The 20,220-nt window shown below is 42.4% G+C and overlaps 1 protein-coding gene across 4 annotated transcripts in view; it reads left to right on the top strand.

Moving 5' to 3' along the window:
- Window positions 1-20,220, top strand: part of LOC146078869 (guanine nucleotide-binding protein subunit alpha-14) — a 173,289-nt gene that overhangs the window by 46,591 nt on the left and 106,478 nt on the right. The window contains exon 1 of one of the 4 annotated variants that reach the window (XM_083186141.1): window positions 12,707-12,901. The exons of the other annotated variants lie outside the window; for them this stretch is intronic. The gene's annotated coding sequence lies outside the window, so the exon portion shown is untranslated. Of the gene's footprint in view, window positions 1-12,706; window positions 12,902-20,220 lie in introns of those variants that run through there. 4 annotated transcript variants of the gene reach the window in all.

Raw genomic sequence — 20,220 nt, 5'->3', positions numbered from 1 at the left:
ATGGTAATTTACTGAAGCCATACATTTTGTATTTTTCTTAATTGTGTTGGCCTTCATATAAATAAGAAGTGTGTTTAAAAAAATAAATAAAAAAATTGTATAGTCTAGGGTGCCTTGGCCAGAAAATTTTGAAACCACCACTATATAGTCCAAATCATTTGCGTGTTGCTTGCGATTCAATTTGGTCCCAATCAAATTGGGATCTAGTCGCAAGCAAAGTGCACCGTGTCTACATGGCATTAGCCTTGTTAGTGCCCAATATACAGTATTTGCTCTTTATTGAACTTATTTCAAATGTAGTTGGTCTGCTCTCATCATGCTGGTGCTAATTCTCATCGCTGCATTTTTACTTCCTCATCTGAAATACACTGTTCTGTTGATTTTGGCTTCTACCAAAATAAACCTTTGCATACGATGTGTCTGAGGTAGGGAGTAAAGATCCAGCAGGGCAGTTACTGATGTTGGTGAATTATTATATCTGTAAAGGGATGCATAGTATAGTATGTACCTTTGTTTTGATATTCTTTTGTGACCAGAAAAGCTAAAGAATTCTTACAAGAAAATTCATGTTTTGCCTCCCTACTCCATTCCATCCAACCAATCAAGTCCTCCCACATCTTTTATGACTGTTTCATGATGGGATTTGATGTGGGTGTAAAAGTGCTGACTGACTCTAACGCTTCTAGTATATGTGTCACACATTGCTGCTAAGCACGTATTCAGTGCCTGCCTTGTAAGAGAGGCACCTTCTTCATAACATGGCAGCCTGCTCTAGAGGAGTGATGGAGAGCAATTGGTCATGGATACTGTATAGTGTATATTAATATTAGGGAAGCATAATAATGTTCTCTTGTAATTGACAACTCGTTTTATTCTAATCTAATTTATTCTAATCGAGAATGGTGTGCCTCAAGTTTGTATAAATAATAATAATAATAATAATAATAATAATAAAAAAATATATATATATATATATGTGTCTGTAGTAAGGCCAGGCTGTCACTTGTTCTATCTACAGCTCTGGGTGCACTGCAGTATGCTTTGAACTGATACCTAACCTTTATACCCCAAATTATAAATACAAATAAGACAGATCCTAATGTGTGGGAACTGAAATGACCATAATAAACAATAAATTGTTCTATCAACATGATTTTGAATCGGGTATGTCAAACATACCAGTGGCACCAATACCACATCTCGTCCAACTGACTGCCCATATGTGTGGTTGAATTTCTGTGTTGCTGGTATTTGGGTCTCCAGATTGCAGTGCGTGTGGCCATTCTTGCTGTGCACAGTAAATGTTCCTCTGAATGGACAAGCAGCTGGTTACATAAAAGCACTTGTTTTGCTTGCTGAATCCTGGTTAGAATTTTTAGGTGGTTTTCCATTGAAATAACATTGCCACCCTTTACTGTGCTTACCTGGGAAGTGACTGGACTGCTAATGAATTGCTGGGAGGGAGTTGAAATGTATTTATATACTGAAAGGCTACATGTCTGTGCCCTGAAGTTTTGTAAAACTGCTACATTTGTACTATTAATTTTAGCAATCCCGTGTCTAGCAAGGAGAACACATGTTTCCAAATAGTTCCCAGATGTTTGGTATTCCCTTTTTTTTTAAATTTTTATATTTAACATTCATGTTGGCTTTAACCCATTTTAGTTTCCATTCTAGTGTAATGTCCATTTTATTTTTTTTTGCGTTTCTGAAAACAACTTTTTCAGAGATGCACGAATAGGGTATGTGGCTGAGATAGAATATTTGTAACCTATTTTAGCATTGGGCATACTCTGGATCTATGCAGAGAAATATAAATCTCTCTCTCTCTCTCTCTCTCTCTCTCTCTCTCTCTCTCTCTCTCTCTCTCTCTCTCTCTCTCGCACATGCGCATAACTAATTATCAATTGACATAGCTACAGATGGTTTGGTCAGTGTGGTCTCCATTCACGCTACCCAATCCGTCGGAACTGACATCACAAGTGGGTGAGCTGTCACTCTGGCGGCCTTGAGAGCTGCCAATAATTAAAGTTTTTCAGGTCTCCTCAGAGAATCATAAGTGAAGTCATTAGCTCCTCCTGTGAAAAATGTTAGTGAGTAATGAAAACACCTGTGCATCAGCTAGGTCAGCGGTGGCCAACCCGCGGCTCGCGAGCCGCATGCGGCTCGCCACGCTGAAATTTGTGGCTCCCATCGGGGTTTTGAATTTGGCGCCAATTTGGCTGCCAATTCAAAACGCCGCATCGGCAGCCAATAGGAAACGGCCGCGGCGAGGCAATCAGCGCTCGCCGCGCCGTTTCCACCCCGCCCCCGGCGTCTGACATCAGACGCCAGCGGGAGGGCGAGATGTCTCCATGCCGGCGGAGCGCTCCTGAAGAGGCGAGAAGCCGCCGGAGGACGGCGCAGAAGACGGCGGCGGGGAGAACAGTTCCGGCGCCGCTGAAGAGGCCAGAAGACGCCGGGATCAAGACAGAAGATCTCCGGCGCCTTCTGGAAGAACAAAGAAGATGGCTCCCGGAGAGGCCAGCGGGGGTGGGAAGCAAAAGAGCTAACGAAGCTCCCCCCAGCGGCCTCTCCCAACACCAGGTAGGGGCCTTTGGTCTCCTACCCCCCATCCACCCTAGACCACCGGGTGTCAGGCACTAGGCCCGTGGGCACATTCAGGCCCTTCCGGCCTGTGGGCGCATTAGTCGGGCCTTCTTGGCCCGTGGCTCATTTGTTTGTTGGGCCCTCCTGGCCCTCTAGGTGGGGCTTTTAGTTAGGAAGCTGGGCCCTCCAGCATAGGTGTTGCACTGTGGGCAACACCTGTGCTGGAGGGCCCAGCTTCCTAACTGTGGGGGCATATGATGTTTGGCACTGTGGGGTGCATATAATGTTTGGCACTGTGGGGGGCATATGATGTTTGGCACTGTGGGGGGGCATATAATGTTTGGCACTGTGGGGGGCATATAATGTTTGGCACTGTGGGGGGCATATAATGTTTGGCACTGTGGGGGGCATATAATGTTTGGCACTGTGGGGGGCATATAATGTTTGGCACTGTGGGGGGCATATGATGTTTGGCACTGTGGGGGACATATGATGTTTGGCACTGTGGGGGGCATATGATGTTTGGCATTGTGGGGGCATATGATGTTTGGCATTGTGGGGGCATATGATGGGCACTGTGGGGGGCATATGATGTTTGGCATTGTGGGGGGCATATGATGTTTGGCACTGTGGGGGGCATATGACTGGCACTGTGGGGGGCATATGATGTTTGGCATTCTGGGGGGCATATGATTGGCACTGGGGGGAATATGATGTTTGGCATTGTGGGGGGCATATGATGTTTGGCACTGTGGGGGGCATATGATGTTTGGCACTGTGGGGGGCATATCTGGCACTAGGGGCATAAAGTTTTGTCATGTGGCCACTCCCCTTGTGTCATATGACCACGTCCCTGGCCACTCCCCCGATCACACCCCTTTTTGGCGCGCGCGCCTTCGGCGCGCGCATGATGTTGGCTCTTTGGCTTGACCAACGATATTTTTGGGCTCTTTGCCTCTGACCGGTTGGCCACCCCTGAGCTAGGTGGTCTGGAAAGCTTGAATTGAACTGGATTTGGCTGCACCTGCCCTAGACAATTAGGATGCGGTAATATGCTGGCGGTCAAAATACTGACACCGGAATCCCGACCGTCGCAATGCCGTCACTTTGTCCCTCCTATGGGTGTCCACAACACCCATAGAGGGAGAGTAACATAGTGTGCCGAGCATAGCGAGGCACCAGGCCCGCTGCGTGGCAAGCGCAGTGAGCCCGCAAAGGGAGCCGTTCCACGGCCCCCTCTTGTCGGCATTGAGGTGGTTGGGATTCTGGCGTCTGTATTCCGACCACCGGCATATCATACCAGACCCGTCTGACCTATTAGGTAGTGTGTGCACATAATATATCTGTGAACTTAAGCTGGCCATACATCTACAGATTGATTGTTCAGAATGGGCTGGTTGAGACAAAAACCTGGTAACATCTGAATGGCAGTTTGGCAGTTTTCCAGCATTTCCAAGCAAATGGTCAACTGTCATTTGCTCTTATCCATTACCAGGTTTTTGTTCCAAACCGCCAGATCTGCCACTAAATCTGTATATATATGGCCAACAATACATCTTTGGGCATATTGCAGGACATACCGTACATATATATTGATCACATGTTATTGTGTCTACCGATGTCCAAACTGCTGCATTAGATATTTGTCATCGGAACCACAAACTGACATCAGAACTGGGCAGGCATATTTAAATGGGTTCTTCTGACCGGACATGTCATAGATCCTTGCTAAAATCGCTACATTGATTGGTCAGCTGTCAGTTGCTAGAACCATAGCTTAGACTGCAAAGTGACCTTTTATGATAGTTTCATTATAGGAACTGAACGTAAGTGCACAAAATATGGAAGCACATACTGAAGTCATTGTGTAACATATGCAGGTAATGGGATGGAGAGTCCAACGTAGACCTGTTGTGACCATTTTGGGGGTGTCTGAACCTGCACCTGATTTTTCATACTCTGTTATAAAGGCTTACTTGTGATGGATGTTTTGGGCAATCCTAGCGGTCCATGCAGTTAAAAGAAACATTAACGTGGTGCCAGAGCTGTTAATTTGGGAGACTTCAGTTCTCATGCATTAAACTGGGCTAAGTTGCAAAAACTGTCATTCTCCAACTGCATGCTGCAATGCTGTTTGGGCCACGCTAAAGGCAGGAAATCCCATTGCCTTACTAGTCAGATTTCTGCTCACACCTCAGGAGGAGTGAGCGTAGAAATCCTCTGGTCTGGCTCAATTGTGTGGCCAATTGAATAGCTCTAGGACCTCCTTCCCGTTGCTACTTGTATCACTTTTTAAATTTAACTAACTCCATAGTGTTGCTCGGAGTCCAACGGAGACACTACTGGGGCTTCTTTCTATGTAAGCTATGGATCAGAGGCGCTGGCAGTGCATTAGCATATTTCTGCACTTGCGTGGAGTATGGGATTACAGTAGCAACAGCATTTGTTGTCTCCACCTCCTGAATCCAGCCCAGTATTACATTTTCGGAAGCTCCAGCTAAGCAGGCTATGGTTAATAGGGCGTACTCATGGTTCGATGTAGTCTATTTGATTGGGATTGAATAGAATGTAAATTGCTCCGTGTGTACACTACTTTAGGTAAACAAACTAAACTGTTCTGCCCAATGGCAAAAGGTATTAAATGCTAATCTAATGAATCATCACGGTTACACTATGAACTAATGAACCATTTGTTATTGATGTTCAAAAATGGTTGCCATAGGTTGTTCACGTTCTACTTTTGACATATCCATAGCAATTTATAAGCCTGTGATTATATGATTAGAAATAGGAGGATTAGATTAATTTATGGACCTGACAAGTGTTGGGTTAATGTTCTAATCTTTATTGTTGCAACCAATTCACTTTTTATGTGAAGTCCTTTTTTGTATTGTACTATAAAGTGAATACATCTTGGAATATAAATTACATTTACTTTTTATTTTCACACTGGGTAGAGTAAAGAGACAAAACTTTTTTTAAATTTACCAACCTAATTCTGATTACTCTGCTTCTCAAGCATTCGTTTTTAGTGAGTGCAAAATTGAGCTGGGCGCTTTCTGTGCATGTGTGCATCCGTGACATGCAGTGTCATAGGAACTATATCGTTAGGACTATACTGTATAAAGTATATAAAAAATACAAAGAATATATTCCTTGTAGTATTCTAATCATTTTTATAGTCAAAACTATGTGTTAAGCCTTAAAAAGAGATAAACGCGAGCGCGATGAAGGTCCAGCCAGTCAGCTTATTGCTGTCATTTTCCAAACACAGCCTATAAAATGACATTTAGAAACCAATTCGCTGGACATTTATAACTCTGGTATAATGTCACAAATACCCCTAATAGGATTGGACATGCATTTTTCTCAACGAACACTTTGCATGTCGATAAAATATTACTTTTACCTTTTTTAAGTTGAATTACTGAAATAAATGAACTTTTGCATGATATTCTAATTGAGTTTCACCTGTATATTATATACATGATCACTTGTATGGTTATATGTGCTGAGCAGTCCTCCCTGCGCTTCATGGTCAAACACTGCAGCCACCGCTGATTATTGCCAAAGATAACTGGTGCAATGATTTGTTCAAAGAATAAAATAATGATTTTTTTTCTTTTCTACTTTTCTGTATCATTTAACTCTTACATAAACTCATTTCGTAACGGGCACCATATTCTAAGAAGAATATATCGATCTGGAGTGTCGGCTGTGCTAAAAGATATGTACGCATTCAGAATCCTTTATTAATGAACTTGAATAAGCAGCACACTGATTTTTAAGTTGCTGTGTGAACAATAAACAGAATAGTAAATAAATAGTAAATTGCATATAATCTTTATTACCAATCCTTATTAAGAATAACCAACTCTAGCATCTGGACTTTACAGTTTTCTTCCTATGTTATTAATTGAGACGCTGACTGGACACATGTTTTTTCTATCTGAGTGGAGCCGATTACTGCAGCTTGTGTGTGTGTGTGTGTGTGTGTGTGTGTGTGTGTGTATGTATGTATGTATGTATGTATGTATGTATATGTATGGGTATATGAGAAGGTCAATATATATTATTTATTTTGTTTTCACAATATTTTTCATTGTTTTGGACTTTTTATTTATTCTTTACCTTTTTTCAATCATAGCCCACATGGGCTATGAAGCATGGTGAGTGAATCAAGCCTTGCAAGGGGGTCTGTGTACACTAATTTGGGGTACACGTGCCAAGGTGTGGACATGTGAAAAACACATGTTTCTCGTGTGTTGACATTTTCTGTGCCGACCATGTGCTTGTTTAGAAATGATCTTTGAGCTATTGCACACCCTTAATATGGAACCACTTTTGAGTAGATTACAAACCTGAATAAGTCCTGGAAAGTGTTAACCAGCAGACGTTTATGTGCAACAGTGTTCAGTCAGAGCTGCATACGACCACTTTTTTTTTGCCATATTCATAAATGCTTTTTCAGTAGTAGGCAAGGATACATTTATTGTGACTCTCACTGCCAGGCTCCACTGCTACAGTCCCCATTACTACAGCCACAGTAAAGCCTTCTATAAGCAAGAGAACCACAGAACCGATAAAGGGTCACCAAGGGCACATATGGTACTTTCCCTCTGTATCCTGCTTCCTGCAGACAAGAGAATGGCGAGTTTATAAAAAGACAAAGCCAAAAAAGAAAGAATTGTGGGTATGATGGTTTCCCTGCAGTACCACACATCACACTGTATAAATCCTCTTTTTGCGGTTTAGTTGAAATCTGGCTTGAAAATCCTAAGGTTAAATTGTAGAAATTAAAATCCTTCTTTCCCTATTTAGAGGCCAGTAGCGCTTGCTGGGATATATAATTCCACATGTTGCCTAGGCTTGATTGTAAACACTGCACTGTACTTTTATGTGGAAGAAACTGGCATGTTTTAACCATTTGAGTCCCAACATTTCTTCTAAAAATGCCAGCATCGCTCACATTTGTGTTTATATATATATATATATACAGGTTGAGTATCCGGTATCCAAAATGCTCGGGACCAGGAGAATTTTGGATAACGGATTATTCCGTATTTCGGAATATTTTAATATTTCAATTATGTATTTTGAAGTATCTTGCATTTATGCTGTATAAACACATAATATACACACAAATATATTTTATTACCACATAAAATACACACAAATATATTTTAATTGTTCAAAAAACAAGGTTTCAAAACGTGAAACAAAATGTGTGTACTATCTCAGCACTGAATTTAAATGCCAAGCAATCATTGTCTTGCACATATATAGTGCCAGTTACATATCATGTCCCCAGTGATGCTGTTACAAATGTCCCCAGTGAGTTTTTAGCAAAAAAAATTTTTTTTTCCACTTTCTGGAATGTCCGTATTTCGGAATAATTCGGATAACGGATACTCGGATACGGGATACTCGACCTGTGTATATATATATATATATATATATATATATATATAGAGAGAGAGGTAGACGGCCCGGCACTCCCTCAGCTGGGATTCAGTACCTGGGTGCCTTCTGGAACAAACAGGTAGTCTCATAGGAAGGAACAGACAGCGGCACTCCAAGGGTTTTCAAAAGCGTGTATTAAAGCAAACCAACGTTTCGGGGTATCATTCACCCCTTTGTCAAGGTTTAAGTGCAATAACAAGAAAATAGTGACTGGTGCTTACCTTAAATAACAAAGTGTGACAGAGACAAATCACATTGCTCAGCATGCTGGTGCTGCAGGACCCGGAAGTGTGAGCACAGGAAGTGCTCTGTGGCAGGATATCCTGTGTGTGAACAGCACATTGGAGTGCAAGCTGCATGGTCTCCATGGAGACACTGGTGAGAACAATCATAGGGGGTGTGTGCATGTCTCCAGCTAGCCGCTGTGTGATTGGTCTCTGCCTAAAAGACAAAGATACACAGTAAAGTAAATGCAAATAGCAAAACGTAATAGGAGGTGAAAAAGACATTCAATGTGTTATATATACGTGTATCTAGTGCTATATATTGGTGAGAAAGACAAATCATATAAAAAAATGTCGAATAAAAAACATCTACACAAAGGTGTGGGTAACACCTCTCACTCCGTGGGTAAATCTGGCAGTCTGTAAGGACTTGCATAATATTGGAAGCCGTGCTTATGGATATCGGTGCATTTACTGTGATTAATGCACCTGGATGGCCAGTATCATGTAGCAGCATGGCAATCAGTCAGGGCTGAATTTCCCCGTGTAGTTCCGTCACGGACAAAAGGAGTCAACTGTTTTAGTGTCGACATCAAGTCAGTCATAATGCAAATGTCAAGCCCAATTCGACCTATGGGGTCTATACTGGGTAGTCGAGAAAATATAACTAACTGTGGGACAACTCAAGGTAAAACAGAAAGGGTAAAGTGATAGCGAGAAGTTTAAGAGGAGAGGAAGAAAAAGCACACTGGTCCTGTGGTTGTCGCAGGTATATGTGTGGGGGTAATGCCCAAGTGATGTTGTATACCCTGTAGGTGTATCTAAGTTGTCACTGTGGCGGGATGAACGGTGGCTGCGTCGGCATGTGTCGATCAGAGTCAGAGATTTCACTCATCCTGTCACCTCTCTCCCAGTCATGAATGGGTAAAATAATCAATATAAGGTGGGATAAAGAAAATATAATAGAAATGGGTACAGGGACAGCAAGAACTAGCAGAGAAGAAGAAAAAGCACTCAAAACTTGGTGTCAGGTAGTACCCTAACCGGATCAGTGAGATGTGGTCCCGAAGGTGGATCAGTTGGTCCATGTCTCTAATAAGGGGCCTTACTAGTAGTCTAGGTCATCAGGAAAAACTTAAACTTTAACGGGATAAACTGAATATAATTGGAAAGGGTAAAGGGACAGCAAGAATAGTGAAGAGGAAGAAAAAGCACACTAAATCTGAGATCAAAGGTCACAGAAATATGGCATAACTGAATTTTTCATTAAGTCCATACGGCTTGGTACAGTTCAGTTTGTGGATCCAGGTAGCTTCTCTTTTAAGGAGCAATCCATCCCTATCGCCTCGTCTCAATGACTCTGGAACGTGGTCAATAATGATGTGTTTAAGGTCCGTGAGCTTATGCTTCATCAGGGCAAAATGTTTGGAGACAGGTTGCTCGTTGTCTTTTCCACTGAGTGCCTTGCTGATGGAGGACCTGTGTAGCGCCATGCGGGTGCGTAAAGATCTTATTGTCTTACCCACGTATAACAGCTTACAGGGGCATTGGATGATGTAGACGATGTGGGTGGTGGTACACGTTACAACGTGTCTGATGGGAAAACATGTACCATTGGAGGGATGTGTGAATTCTGTGCCTGTTAACATGTGTTGACAAGTAGTGCAGCCTATGCATTTATAGCACCCATTGGAGCGTCGTAGGAAATTGCTCTGGTTGTCCGTGACAGTTCTGGCAAAGCCTGTAATATCATTATGGACAATCCTGTCACATATGTTTTTCCCCCTGGTATGGCAGATGAGGGGAGTTTTCTCTTTCAGTCCTGGTAGATTCACATCGGTTTTGACGATGGGCCAAAGGGCACGAGATGCTCTCGGTAGGATGTAAGAGGCAGTATTGTACCTGGACACAAATGGTAGTGCATTTTCTTGTTTAGAATTCTTTCTTGCATTATCTTGAACACTGGATAACAAGGAGTCCCTAGAGATCGTGAGGACTTCTTGTTTCTGCAGGAGTAACAGGTTCCTTTTGTACCCTCTTTCTTCAAACTTAGCAATCATATTGTCAAGGACTGAGGGTAGCATGCTGGCATCACTGACTATCCTTGCTGCCCTTAACATTTGTGATCTGGGTAGGGCTTTTTTCAGGGGGGTGGGATGGAAGCTGTTCCCCTTTAATACATTATTTTTGTCCGTAGGCTTGACATACAGACTGGTACTAATGTTGCCGTCCCTCAAATTGATTTGGACATCCAAATAGTTGGCAGTACTGGTGGAGGACTGGTATGAATCCCTCATGCAGAACATCAATAGGAGAGACTCCCCGATAAAGTTTACATACCAGTCCTCCACCAGTACTGCCAACTATTTGGATGTCCAAATCAATTTGAGGGACGGCAACATTAGTACCAGTCTGTATGTCAAGCCTACGGACAAAAATAATGTATTAAAGGGGAACAGCTTCCATCCCACCCCCCTGAAAAAAGCCCTACCCAGATCACAAATGTTAAGGGCAGCAAGGATAGTCAGTGATGCCAGCATGCTACCCTCAGTCCTTGACAATATGATTGCTAAGTTTGAAGAAAGAGGGTACAAAAGGAACCTGTTACTCCTGCAGAAACAAGAAGTCCTCACGATCTCTAGGGACTCCTTGTTATCCAGTGTTCAAGATAATGCAAGAAAGAATTCTAAACAAGAAAATGCACTACCATTTGTGTCCAGGTACAATACTGCCTCTTACATCCTACCGAGAGCATCTCGTGCCCTTTGGCCCATCGTCAAAACCGATGTGAATCTACCAGGACTGAAAGAGAAAACTCCCCTCATCTGCCATACCAGGGGGAAAAACATATGTGACAGGATTGTCCATAATGATATTACAGGCTTTGCCAGAACTGTCACGGACAACCAGAGCAATTTCCTACGACGCTCCAATGGGTGCTATAAATGCATAGGCTGCACTACTTGTCAACACATGTTAACAGGCACAGAATTCACACATCCCTCCAATGGTACATGTTTTCCCATCAGACACGTTGTAACGTGTACCACCACCCACATCGTCTACATCATCCAATGCCCCTGTAAGCTGTTATACGTGGGTAAGACAATAAGATCTTTACGCACCCGCATGGCGCTACACAGGTCCTCCATCAGCAAGGCACTCAGTGGAAAAGACAACGAGCAACCTGTCTCCAAACATTTTGCCCTGATGAAGCATAAGCTCACGGACCTTAAACACATCATTATTGACCACGTTCCAGAGTCATTGAGACGAGGCGATAGGGATGGATTGCTCCTTAAAAGAGAAGCTACCTGGATCCACAAACTGAACTGTACCAAGCCGTATGGACTTAATGAAAAATTCAGTTATGCCATATTTCTGTGACCTTTGATCTCAGATTTAGTGTGCTTTTTCTTCCTCTTCACTATTCTTGCTGTCCCTTTACCCTTTCCAATTATATTCAGTTTATCCCGTTAAAGTTTAAGTTTTTCCTGATGACCTAGACTACTAGTAAGGCCCCTTATTAGAGACATGGACCAACTGATCCACCTTCGGGACCACATCTCACTGATCCGGTTAGGGTACTACCTGACACCAAGTTTTGAGTGCTTTTTCTTCTTCTCTGCTAGTTCTTGCTGTCCCTGTACCCATTTCTATTATATTTTCTTTATCCCACCTTATATTGATTATTTTACCCATTCATGACTGGGAGAGAGGTGACAGGATGAGTGAAATCTCTGACTCTGATCGACACATGCCGACGCAGCCACCGTTCATCCCGCCACAGTGACAACTTAGATACACCTACAGGGTATACAACATCACTTGGGCATTACCCCCACACATATACCTGCGACAACCACAGGACCAGTGTGCTTTTTCTTCCTCTCCTCTTAAACTTCTCGCTATCACTTTACCCTTTCTGTTTTACCTTGAGTTGTCCCACAGTTAGTTATATTTTCTCGACTACCCAGTATAGACCCCATAGGTCGAATTGGGCTTGACATTTGCATTATGACTGACTTGATGTCGACACTAAAACAGTTGACTCCTTTTGTCCGTGACGGAACTACACGGGGAAATTCAGCCCTGACTGATTGCCATGCTGCTACATGATACTGGCCATCCAGGTGCATTAATCACAGTAAATGCACCGATATCCATAAGCACGGCTTCCAATATTATGCAAGTCCTTACAGACTGCCAGATTTACCCACGGAGTGAGAGGTGTTACCCACACCTTTGTGTAGATGTTTTTTATTCGACATTTTTTTATATGATTTGTCTTTCTCACCAATATATAGCACTAGATACACGTATATATAACACATTGAATGTCTTTTTCACCTCCTATTACGTTTTGCTATTTGCATTTACTTTACTGTGTATCTTTGTCTTTTAGGCAGAGACCAATCACACAGCGGCTAGCTGGAGACATGCACACACCCCCTATGATTGTTCTCACCAGTGTCTCCATGGAGACCATGCAGCTTGCACTCCAATGTGCTGTTCACACACAGGATATCCTGCCACAGAGCACTTCCTGTGCTCACACTTCCGGGTCCTGCAGCACCAGCATGCTGAGCAATGTGATTTGTCTCTGTCACACTTTGTTATTTAAGGTAAGCACCAGTCACTATTTTCTTGTTATTGCACTTAAACCTTGACAAAGGGGTGAATGATACCCCGAAACGTTGGTTTGCTTTAATACACGCTTTTGAAAACCCTTGGAGTGCCGCTGTCTGTTCCTTCCTATGAGACTATATATATATATATATATATATATATATATATATATATATATATATATATATATATATATATATATATATATATATATATATATATATATATATATATATATATATATATAAAAAAATTAAATAAAATTCCTATATATGGTAATGATGAATTACAATGTTTGCTTGGCAATTTTCGAACCTATTTGGATAAATTCACTTGGCACTCAAACGGTTAAATACATTTGAAATGTTCCTGTCCTTTAAACCTTCTACACAAGTGTAGACACATGTTTCATGCCAATTACTAAGGAGGCGCAAGTAGTATGACGCCCTGGTCAGCTTTGTTTACAAGTAAGTGAAAAGCATTTTTTCCCTTCCCCTCATTGTCTCACTGTTTGTTATCCAATATGTTATCTTAAGTCATGGGTTTTCAGGCCTTTGAATGTATTCCGATGTTTGTGGTTGGTCGCACACTATTACTGAATGAAATAAAAAAACAGAGCATAATTATGTAAGTGTAAAATATAACTTGTCTAAATTCCAAAAGGAAATGCACAAAGATAGTGTAGCTGTATTTGAAGGGAAATGAGATACTCTTCATGAACAATGCTTTTATTTGGTTTACAAACTTTTTACGAAGAACTACATGACCTAATCGTTTTTTTTACCTCCTCGAACAGCTTTTGGATTTAAAAATGTAGTCCTTCTATTAATTGATGACTGGTGGAGGATTTTTGCACACCGTCCTTTTAGTTTGAATACAATCAAAATAACTGGTGGGAGGATGGAACAAAACCCCCAAAATAGTGTACACGCTGACTATTTTATAATGAATCTAACCCTGTTTGCAAAATTGTTTCTTCAACTGAATTGTGGCTTCTTGGTTTAATTATACAGTTGACAACATCAAATAGTAAATCACTATTTTTTTTTTGTGCGGTTACCAAAACCAGATTTTCCAGCAAGAGAGGTGCATGACTAATCACTGGGCCTCAGGTGGAATCTATAAAGCTGGGTTAGCATCCTGGCAAATGGTATACAGATGCTGGCATCCCAACTAGCACCGGAATGCCAACATGATTCAGGTCCCAAATGCCATCATCTCAATCTTAATTATCTGTGGAGCATTAGGCTGTGGTGGTGGGACTTGAGGAGGGTTAGGCCACGAATAGTTGCAGTATTCATTCTACACACAAGGTATTCATGGTATGTATCCATTTAAGGCACATTAGATCGAGTCACAAGGCAATGGGGTTTGGATTGAAAGGTCTACCGTGTCTAGGTAGACAGGAAAAAAGGTAGACTCAGAGTCAATTCAAGCAAAAGGTTGACATGAGTGTTTCACAGTTTGCTCCTGCGACCAGCTGTTTCCCTCTGTGGCTCCACCGGCAGAGGTTCCCTTTCATCTATGATCGCTGATGAAAAGGAGACACTGAGCAATATATTGCTGAGCAATATATCTCCCCCGTGTGTACGCACCTTTTCAGTATTCTCCCCCTCAGCTCCTCACTCATATGGAGGAGCAGTCCCTGTGCTCCCAGCGGGTGTGGATTGTTTTATTGACAACATTTAGGCTGAAAGGGTTGAAGGCCGACATGGGTTACGTCGACAGGTCGTGAGTTCGGCATGATTTTTTTACCCGAATGTCGACACAGTGTACATGGACACTGTTTGAAGTCAACCGCAGCCCCTCGCATCGTGCACAATGCTTTGGGCGCGGTGCCTCGCTGCGCTAGGCACACTATTTTATTCTCCCACCACGCCCTAGTGGATGGTAGGGCACGAAATACCGCCTGTCGGCACATTTCGGCTCAAACTGAAAAACTCATGTCGACCTTTACCCCGTCGACCTTCCTACATGTTGACCCTAATGACTGTCGCTCTAAGTGTGGTCAATAATACGACCGTAGTTCCTCCCAGCTATAGTGGCAGTCATATTTATATTATACATTACTATATTTGGTCATTTCATCTACTTGACTCTGACGCTGCTTTTTAGATCAGTGTATAATTATTTTTATTTGTTTATTAAACACCAATGCAATTGGCAATATCTCCCAGAAAATATGAAAAAAAAAATTAAATAAAAAACCAGGCCGTGTGCATAGTGCATGTATAACTGAATCTGCATATATTTTTGCATCTCTGGGGAAAACTGTGAAGTATCAGGCTGGATGGTGCACATCCTCATTGCACTTTAGATTTGTTAAAGGCAATAGAAACTCAAACATGTATATTTACAATTGTATGCAAAATAAACAAATGAAGTACATAAGGCACTAAAATAAGACCTGTAAATAGACTGATATTTATTTTTACAAATTATGAAAACTACCTTTGTGCTTTCATAATATTCATTGACACCTGACTGAGATTTACTCCATCCAATGGTAATATATAATAGATATATATCTATGATAATAGCTATAATAAATGTTTATGTAAACCATTGTAATCCAGTACAATTTTTTTGCCTTTCTAATTATAAACTGTTTCTTTTATTAAAACTATGTATCCCAATTTGATTTGTTAGGTGCACTTGTGTTATTGGTATGGTATGATAGTGTTCCTTCTAGGAACCAAACGGGGCAGGGCGCTGGAGGGGCTGACCGTGCACGCCAACGTCACAAATGGGGGCGTGCCCGGGCCGGCGCGTCACAAATGGGGGCGTGCCCGGGCCGGCGCGTCACAAATGGGGGAGTGCCCGGGCCGGCGCGTCACAAATGGGGGAGTGCCCGGGCCGGCGCGTCACTGAAGGGGGCGTGCCCGGCTGTAACTACGTCCCCGAGTTGCCGGGAAAGCGCCGTGCACCGCAATCTATGGCGGCGCTGGGCTTCACCGGTGCACTCCGGCGGACATGCAGCAGGCTGTTTTAGCGGGGCGCTGCTAGAGGGGCAGGGCGCATTCTGCCCTTTAAAAATCGGGCAGAGCGCAGCGCCCCGCTAAAACAGCCTAGCGGGAACACTATGATATGGTCTGGGTGCCCCCCCCCTTTTTTTTTTTTTACGGTCACTAGGTTGACAAGCATCAGGTCAACATGACTGAAGATCGACGTTGGTTATTAGGTCAACATGGGGTTTTTCACTTTTTTGGGGGGGCCGATGTGCCATTTCATGCCCCACCATCCACTAGGCATGGTGGGAGAATAAAATAGTGTGCCGAGCGTAGTGAGGCACCATGCCCGAAGCATGGTGCATGCAGCGGCGCTATGTGTCCATGTTGACTAAGTCGACGTTCGGGTAAAAGAAAAAAATTAAAAACCCCATGTCGACCTTATGACCCAAGCTGACCTTCCTGCAAGCCGACCTAATGCTTGTCTACCTAGTTGGTGTCTATCCAATGGTCAATACCCTATTTTTCAATATACAAGGATTAATGACAAAATTTAACGATGTAAAATCAGCAGTATTCATGCACTGAGCGATTTTTCAGGCCAGCGATTTTCACCTCATCGCTCTAAATACACGCTGTGCAAAATCGCCCAGTGTGTATCAGTGGAGTGAAGAAGTGGATACATTTAGCTCATGGTAACTAGAGTGTCATGGAATGGAGGGGCATATATAATAATCCTGGTGAAGTGATTAAAGTGTCTGCTGATAAAGTGCCAGCCAATCAGCTCCTAATTGCCAAGTTAAAGGCTGGGTTTGAAAAATGACAGGGCTTTCTGGGCAATATCTTTTACTATATCTTCTAGTGTGTACACTTTTTTATATTGTTACCGCCCCTTGTGTAGTGTGTATGGGGCTTCAGAGTTGTTTTGGGAGCGTTAAGGGCAGCGTTACTAAAGTGTAAGAAAGAAGATGGACTAATATAGCTTTTCATAGGTGAAAGCAGTTAAGGACCTGACCTGACCTGGATGGCAGTGAGTAACTGGACCTGGGACAGACTCACCCGGTCTATGCTAGATAACCGGAACTGCTGTAGACTGAGGCCTGTATTCAGACGAGGGGTTAAACGGCGGGGATTGCCAAAAACAAGCGCCAGCCCTCACCCTATTCTACGAACAGCGAGGATTTCCCCAAACAGAGAGGCTCGCGGCTAATGCAGGGAGCCCGCTGCATGTAGCCGTGAGCCTCGCTGTTTTTGCTTCTGCACACATCGTTTCCCCTACACTACAAAAACCTAGCGACAGGGAAACTGTGTGTGCAGGAGGTCAGTTGGATACTGACCGTGCGAGCTGTGACAATAAGCAGTCAGTACTGCACTCTGTCACAGCTCGCAAAAATCATTGAATATACCCCAGAACTGGAATGTGCCATACCAGAACTATAGTACACTGGACCAGCCTGTGCTGGATAACTGGAGCTATGATAGACTGGACTGAACTTTGCTGTGTAAAGGGAACTCTAGTAGACATCACTGTGCTGAATAACCAGAACTATAGTGGACTGGTCCGGATTGCGATGGATAACCGAAGCTGTGGTAGACTGGACTGTGTTAGATAAATGGAGCTGTGGCAGACTGAGCCAGATAACCAGAACTGTAGTAGACCAGACTCTGCTGGAGTACAGGAACTATACTAGATAACCGGAGTTATGGGCCACATACATCAGCAATTAATTGTGACAATCCTGAGATCTGGAGATGATTGCCACAATTAATTTTAGACGTGTGGGCGCCCCCTTTTGGCAATCCCAATCAAAAATTTATAGGGATCGCCAATCGATTGCTGAATCAGATTTTTAAACATGCTTAATAATCTGGTATTATCTGCAGATCTTTTTTATGTGTGGGCATTCCCAATTTGTCTTCTTCATCTATTTACATTATGAACAGCTGAAATGACAATCGATTGGGCAATTTCCAGATATGAAGATGCAATCTTTAGATGGAAAAATCTGCAGATCACTGAAATCTGTAATGTGTGGGCAAGTCAAATAGATTGTAGAATCCATTTATCTGGCCAAAAAATCCCTGGATCTGGAAATCCATCTATTGTGATTGCTGATGTATGGGGTCCATTATAGTAGACAGGACCAGTCTGCACCAGATAGCCAGAACTGTTCTAGAGTGGACTTGGCTTTGATGGTTAACTGGAACTCTGGTAGACTGGGCCTGACTGTGCCAAATAAAGGAACTGCAGTAGCTGGGCTGTGCAGGATAACAGGAACTATAGTGGGCTGAATAACTGGAGCTGTGGTCACCTGGACAGGGCTGCACCAGATAACCAAAACTGTAGTAGACTGGAATTGGTCTATGCTGGATAAAGTGAACTGTAGGATCCCGCAGTGTGCTGGATAATCAGAACTATAGTAGTCTGGACTGGACTGCACTGGTTAACTATAGCTGTGGTAGACTGGTATGGACATAACCTGACGCATGAGATTTTAATTTATCTATATATTATAATATGCTCCACAGGAATTGCATTACTTCAGCCTTTAAGTGAATAAATCTTTTATTTAGATGGTTCAATACCTAAACAGTATTTTTCTCAGCCTAGGATCTAATATAAGATTTATTCACTTAAAGGCTGGAGTGCTGCAATTCCTGTGGAGTATATCGGCTGTTTGCGGGCACCCGCCGGATGAAATTGAAAACTTCAGTGACTTTGCAGGAGAATGTCTCTGTCGGTCTCTCATATTGGGCCGGATGTGCCCACTCAAAAGTGATAAAATGGAGAGTGCCAAACAACCAGCCAATTAACTCCTACAGTACCTGACATTTTTCAAACACAGCCCGTGACATGACAGTTTGTCACACTCCATTTTATCACTTTTGAAGCTTAGTGCATCTGTCCCTCATTCTCTCTCTCGTAAATTGCTTTATTTAAAAGCCGACTAGGTAAGACGTGTACATTTTTTAATTTTTGCTTATGGGCTGTATGTAGTTATTGCAAAAAATACAGACCATTTATTCAGTTGTCCTTTCAAGCCACGGCATCATGGAAAATGTTTACAACACATTTTGTGGTACAATAGAATAGCCATGTAGCTGGGCAGGTGGTTAGAAAAAAACAATAATTTTCTGCATCATCTGTCTTTTCTTCACAAACAAACCGCAAGCTCTTCAGTATTGTCATTATACAAATATTGTTAAAAAAAAACCCATTGCTATAATGTCACAGACACCAGGTTGAATATTTAGTGCCCAATCTGTGTAGGTCTGGTAGGGAAACTGTTTCTGATGTCTTAATATGGAATTCATTCCTTTTTGATGCACATTTGCCATGTGTAGCAATATTGTTTTTGAAAATGATTTCTGTAACCAAGGTGTAGTCTCAAAATCTAGATACTACTTACATATACTTTCTGTATGAAAGGAGCTAAAACTTTGACTGTATTACATCTTGCCGATGGTAAAAACGGTAAAGATGTTGCCTAGTTATGAGCTCCTCCTTGTAGTGGGGAATGCACTGTACACTATCCTTACATCTAAGGTCTTTACTATGCTGCCAACCACTGGTGTAACAAAGCACAATTATACATTGGGATGTATCCAATGTGACAGGCGAGCGGGTTAAACGGCAGGGATTGGCGAAAACAAGCATCCTCGCTGTTTAACCCCCGTGGGTCGGCCGCTCACCCTATTTAACGCGCCGGGGAAATCCTTCCTATCAGAGGAAAGCGAGGTTTGCGTTTAATACAGGGAGCCCGCTGCATTTATCTGCGTGCCTTGCTCTTTTTAGTGGCTGCATACGCCGTTTCCCCCCTCACTCCAAAAACCTAGGAGGGAAACTGCATAGGGCAGGGGGTCAGATGAATACTGACTCTGCGAACTGTGACAGCGAGCAAGCAGCCCTGCTTGCTGTCACAACTTGCAGAAAGCATTGAATACACCCCATTCTCTTTGGCTGTGTATATAAGTACTGCATTATGTTGTGTTCATAAAATTCAGTACAGTATATTGGATTTAATATCTGTTGTTTTTTTAAATCTAATTAACTAAACTGCTGCAGTTTTGTTTGTTCGTATTTGCATATTGCAAAGAAGTTCAGAGAAAACTCCAATTTACTGTATCTGTAAATCCAGCAAGCTTCACGGAACTTGTTACATAATTCTAATCATGATTTAGGATCTAAGTCTAGATTAATTCCTAGAAGTCAATATCCTTTAGCATTAAAGTGGACTGTACAGCAGAGAATGCTGACAATTCTGTTTTTGTCAAAATGTCACTTTACAGTGTAAGTGATATCTTATTTTAATAACTGTTGCAATGGATCAGCATCTTGACATGCAGAGATTTAGGTGGAATCACAA

The sequence above is a fragment of the Crinia signifera genome, chromosome 1 (assembly GCF_055691185.1).
Source record: "Crinia signifera chromosome 1, ASM5569118v1, whole genome shotgun sequence".
In the NCBI taxonomy this organism is placed as follows: Eukaryota; Metazoa; Chordata; class Amphibia; order Anura; family Myobatrachidae; genus Crinia; species Crinia signifera.
This window is presented reverse-complemented; position numbering and strand designations above follow the sequence as displayed.